The 6000-nt window shown below is 41.6% G+C and overlaps 1 protein-coding gene across 5 annotated transcripts in view; it reads right to left on the reverse strand.

Moving 5' to 3' along the window:
* The window catches only part of osbpl5 (oxysterol binding protein-like 5), a 125876-nt gene extending 120876 nt beyond the window's left edge, over positions 1-5000 (reverse strand). For 2 of the 5 annotated variants that reach the window (XM_029668809.2, XM_065022746.1), the window contains exon 1: positions 4681-4842. The gene's annotated coding sequence lies outside the window, so the exon portion shown is untranslated. Of the gene's footprint in view, positions 1-4680; positions 4845-4897 lie in introns of those variants that run through there. The other 3 variants (XM_029668808.2, XM_029668813.2, XM_065022745.1) reach the window with 3 other exon arrangements.
* Positions 5001-6000: the final 1000 nt, after the last annotated feature.

Raw genomic sequence — 6000 nt, forward strand, 5'->3', positions numbered from 1 at the left:
GATGGTGTTGGAGTCGTGCCTGGCCATGCAGTCAAGATGAACATGGAGTACAGGAGGGGACTGAGCACACACCCCTGAGGGGCCCCCGTGTTAAGGATCAGCGTGGATAATGTGTTGTTACCTACCCTTACCAACTGGGGGCACTATGGTGTTGAACGCTGAGGTGTAGTTAATGAATAGCATTCCCACATAGGTGTTCCTTTTGTCCAGGTGGGAAAGGGCAGTGTGGCGTGCAATAGAGGTTGCATCATCCGTGGATCTGTTGGGGCAGTACGCAAATTGGAATGGGTCTAGGGTTTCTGGGATAATGGTGTTGATGTGAGCCATGACCAGCCAGGTTGAAGATACTTGCCAGAACATGCTCCAAGTATGTGTCTTGGTTATCAGTCTTGTGAATATTGACCTATTTAAAAAAAGGTCTTACATATACAGGCTACGGAGAGAGGGATCATAGTAGTCTGGAACAGCAGGTGTCCGCACACATGGTTCAGTGTTGCTTGCCTTGAGGCAAGCAAAGAAAGCATTGACCTCGTCTGGTAGGCATGCGCCTCTGGCCAGATCTCAGATGGGTTTACCTTTGTAATCCTGAAAGTTTGCAAACCCTGCTACATCCGATGAGCATCAGAGCCGTTGTAGTAGGACTCGATCTTAGTTCTGTATTGACGCTTTGCCCGTTTGATGGTTCATCGGAGGTCATAAGCTTCCGGGTTAGAGTCCCACTCCTTGAATGTGGCAGCTCTAGCCTTTAGCTCAGTGAGGATGTTGCCTGTAATTCATGGCTTCTGGTTGGGATATGTACGTACGATCACTGCGTCATCGATGTACTTATTAATGAAGCCGGTGACTGATGTGGTAAATTCCTCAATGTCATAGGATGAATCCCAGAACATATTCCATTCTGTGATAGCAAAACAGTCATGCAGCTTAGCATCTGCTTCATAGGACCATTTCTGTTTTGAGCATGTCACTGGTACTTCCTGTTTGAGATTTTACTTGTAAGCAAATCAGGAGGATATAGTTATGGTAAGATTTGCGAGAGAGAGCTTTGTATGCGTTCCACAGGAGAACCAACGAGAGCATACTGTCGGGCTGCATCACAGCCTGGTACGGCAACTACACCCACACGGACCGCAAGGCTCTTCAAAGGGAGATGCATGCAGCCAAACACCCAATTGGGTGAACACTGCCTGCCTTACAGGACATCTACAGCACCAAGTGTTACAGGAAGGACAAGAAGATCATCAGGGACCCCATGCCACCCAAGCCCTGTTCTCCCTGCTTCAATCACTCACACTCAGGCAGTACATGAGCATCATGGCAAAAACTAAAACCTGCCAGCAGCTTCTACCCACAGACCATCAGGCTGCTGAATAGCCAACACTAATCAACTCAAAGTGTATTTGTCACAATACAACAGGTATTCACCTTACAGTGAAACGCTAACCCTTAACACATTTTTCTGAACTACATTGTTGGTTAACCTCTTCCCTCTACTCGGGACGCTTGCGTCCCAACTAGAGCTCTGGAAATGCAAATGTGCTACGCTAAATGCTAATAGTATTAGTTAAAACTCAAACGTTCATTAAAATACACATGCAGGGTATCGAATTAAAGCTACACTCGTTGTGAATCCAGGCAACAAGTCAGATTTTTAAAATGCTTTTCGGCGAAAGCATGAGAAGCTATTATCTGATAGCATGTAACACCCCAAAAGACCCACAGGGGACGTAAACAAAATAATTAGCATTTCGGCGTTACACAAACCGCACAATAAAATAGAAAACATTCATTACCTTTCACCATCTTCTTTGTTGGCACTCCTAGATGTCCCATAAACACTATTTGGGTCTTTATTTCGATTAAATCGGTCCATATAAAGCCTAGATATCGTTATATGTAGACTGTGTGATAAACGAAAAAAACATCGTTTCAAAACGTAACGTCATTTTTTAAAATTCAAAAAGTCGACGATAAACTTTCACAAAACACTTCGAAATACGTTTGTAATGCAACTTTAGGTATTAGTAAACGTTAATAAGCGATAAAATTCATCAGGAGGCGATGTAAAGATCATTAGCTGTCCGTCTGGAAAAATGTCCGGCTAGAAACTCAACGAAAATATCCGGTCCTAGACCGGAGGAGATACGGTGCCCTGCATGTGTTTGACCAAGAAAAAACTCGAAGGGAAATGACAAGACTCTAGACACCGTGTGGAAGCTGTAGGTACTGCAACCTCAGTCAATTAATTGTGGTTCACCTTTATCAATGGGTTCAAGTAGCGCATGGATATATTTTCCCATTTTCAGTGATCAGTTTTTCCTGTGCTTTTCGATGTAAATGCCGTTCTGGTAAACCCACAGCAGTGATTTAACCAGTTTTATAAACGTCTGAGTGTTTTCTATCCACACAGACTAAGTAAATGCATATACTATATTCCTGGCATGAGTAGCAGGGCGCTGAAATGTTGCGCGATTTTTAACAGAATGTTCAAAAAAGTAGAGGGTCGACTTAAGAGGTTAAGAAAGAATTTACTAAAATGAACTGCAGTAAAAATAACTAATAATAAAGAGCAACAATAAAATAACAGTAGCGAGGCTATATACATGGGGTACCGGTATAGAGTCAATATGCCGAGGCACCGGTTAGTCAAGAGAGGTAAAGTGGAGGTAAAGTGACTATGCATAGATAATAAACAGAGGCAGGAAGCTTGGCCCCAGTGATGTACTGGGAAGTATACCCCAATCTAAGGTCCTGATCACTCTGGAGCAGGTTTTCATCAAGGATCTCTCTACTTTGCTCTACTCATCTTTCCTTCGATCTTGACTAGTCTCCCAGTCCCCAACTCTGAAAAACATCCCCACAGCATGGTGCCAGGTTTCCTCCAGATGTGATGCTTGGCATTCAGGCCAAAGTGTTCAAACCCAGTTTCGTCAGAACAGAGAATCTTGTTTCTCATAGTCGGACAGGCTTTAGGTGCCTTTTGGCAAACTCCAAGCGGGCTGTCATGTGCCTTTTACTGAGGAGTGACTTTTACTTCCATCGGGCCACTCTACCATAAAGGTCTAATTGGCAGAGTGCTGCAGAGATGGTTGTCCTTCTGGAAGGTTCTCTCATCTCCACAAAGGAACTCTATAGCTCTGTCAGAGTAACCATCGGGTTCTTGGTCACCTCCCTAACTAAGGCCCAGGGGACAGCTCTAGGAAGAGACTTGGTGGTTCCCAACTTCTTTAATTTAAGAACAATGGAGGCCACTGTGTTCTTGGGAGACCTTCAATGCTGGAGGACTGTTTTGGTACACTTCCCAAGTGTAAATCCTGTCGCAGAGCTCTATGGACAATTCCTTTGACCTCATGGCTTGTTTTTTTTAGCTCTGACATGCACTGTCAACTGTGGGACCTTATATAGACAGGCCTTTCCACATTATGTCTAATCAATTTAATTTACCACAGGTGGACTCCAATCAAGTTGTAGCGACATCTCAAGGATGATCAATGGAGACAGGATGCACCTGAGCTCAATTTCAAGTCCCATAGCAAAGGGTCTGAATACTTATATAAATAAGGTATGTTTTTAATTTGTAATAAATGTGCAAAAATGTCCACTAATCTGTTTTCACTTTGTCATTATTGGGTATTGTGTGTAAATTGATCAGGAATATATTTTTTATATCCATTTTAGAATAAGGGTAACAAAATGTGATAAAAAGTCAAGGGGTCTGAATAGTTCCATAGGGTTGAATTCTACAGTACTTAAATAAGGTTTCAAGGACAAAATTACATGTATTTGTTGTAGTGGGGACAGTAACATTAGTTCTCTCAAAATAAATTACACAACCCTTGTAGCCAGCTAGCATTTATTTTGACTTGAATCCCCATGTAGCTAATTTAGTTATCTAGCCAATATCTTCAATATACATTTAGCTGCAAACATAACGGAAACGCCTGAGGAAATAAGGGGGACAAAGTATATTGAAAGCAGGTGCTTCCCCACAGGTGTGGATCCTACGTTTATTAAGCAATTAACCATTCCATCATGCTTGGGGTCATGTATAAAAATGTTGGGCATGCCATATTTTGGCTACCATAGTTCTGCCCCCGTCCACAGGTCACTGACTGGTTCGATGAGAATGAACGACGTAAACCATGTGCCATGGTCGTCTCGGTCACCTGATCTCAACCCAACTGAACACGTGTGAAGATTCTGGAACAAGAGCTGAGACAGCGTTTTTTAACACTATCACAACAACAACAAATCACCAATTAGGGAATGTATCGGATCCCTCCAATGGAGATTGACACTTGTACAATCTAGTCCAAGGTGCCTTGAAGCTGTGGTGGCCCAATACCCTATTAAGACACTTTATGTTGGTGTTTCCTTTATTTTGGCAGCTACCTGTAAATCTGGCGTTACCCATGTTAGCTAGCTACGTTAGCGTAGCTAAAATGTTAGCTAGTTTAACGTTAACTAGCTAACGTTACATGTTGAAACTATTTCAGCACCCTTTGAAGCGCCTTGGACCTTAAAGATATATAGCTACTCCCTTATAAATGTGGCGTAACCTTAGCTTGATAAGCTACTAAATGTAACCGCTAGCTACTGGGAGAAGAACGACATGTGCTGCAAATGTTGATTTTTTTCAGAAATGAACAGCTACAAACATCGTAAACAAACGAGCCATACCTGTTACGCCACCGATCACGCAATTCGATTTCTCACACTTGGCATTCAAAGTCGGATACCGGTACACCAGCACGACTTCTCATCGCATTTTCCCGTATGTTGATATGACTGCAATGGCAGAGAGAAGTGGTTCATGGGTTAGTTCAGTTCACTTCAACGTTTGCTTCGTTACGTGACGGTTTGTATTAAACGACAAGTTTCCCAAAAAGGTGCGCACCGTTCTTCAACAATCTTTGAGGTAACGTTACTTAGCTCCGTTTTGGTGGCTGTTGCCCGATCATCATTATGGGTGTGACCGGTTCAGTTCGATTTCATTTTTGCTACGTTGTGGAACGATGTACCGAACTACACGTTTCGCCAAAACGTTCTTATTGTATGTTCTTGAACATACTGTTATTTGTATTATTTACTTAACGAAGCCAGTCAGTTAAGAACAGTACCGTTTCCGTTGAGTTAAAAGTTGCACTGTTTTGTCGTCCTGAACGCAACCCTGTTCAGTTCAACGTTTGCTACGTTGCGTGACGGCTTGTAATTGAATGATACGCCCCCTTTATGGAGGACTAAACCTGACATTATTTTAAATAAATACACACAAATTGATGAATTAATAAATACATCCCATGCATAATTAAATAAATGAGCATGGAAATACAAAAATACTGACTAAAATTGATAAATGTTCTCTACATATCTGTATGTATTTCGTTATCTACAGTACCAGTCAAAAGTTTGGACACCTACTCATTCAAGGGTTTTTCTTTATTTTTACTATTTTCTACATTGTAGAATAATAGTGAATGCATCAAAATGATGAAATAACACATGGAATCATGTAGTAACCAAAAATGTGTGACACAAATCAAAATATATTTTTGATTCTTCAAAGTAGCCACCCTTCGACTTGATTATATCTTTGCACACGCTTGGCATTCTCTCAGCCAGCTTCATGAGGTAGTCACCTGGAATGCATTTCAATTAACGGGTGTGCCGCCTTAAAAGTTTATTTATGGAATTTCTTTCCTTCTTCATTAAGGATCCGCCCCTTTTTTCCATTTTCACCGAAAATGACATACCCAAATCTAACTGCCTGTAGCTCAGGACCTGAAGCAAAGAATTACATATTCTTCATACCATTTGAAAGGAACAACTTTGAAGTTTGTGGAAATGTGAAATTAATGTCGAAGAATACAACACATTAGATATGGTAAAAGATAACGTACCATCATCTTTGAAATGCAAGAGAAAAGGCCACAATGTATTATTCCAGCCCAGGTGCAATTTAGATTTGCCACTAGATGGCAGCAGTGTATGTGCAAAGTT

The sequence above is a fragment of the Oncorhynchus nerka genome, linkage group LG9a, assembly GCF_034236695.1.
Source record: "Oncorhynchus nerka isolate Pitt River linkage group LG9a, Oner_Uvic_2.0, whole genome shotgun sequence".
Classification (NCBI taxonomy): domain Eukaryota; kingdom Metazoa; phylum Chordata; class Actinopteri; order Salmoniformes; family Salmonidae; genus Oncorhynchus; species Oncorhynchus nerka.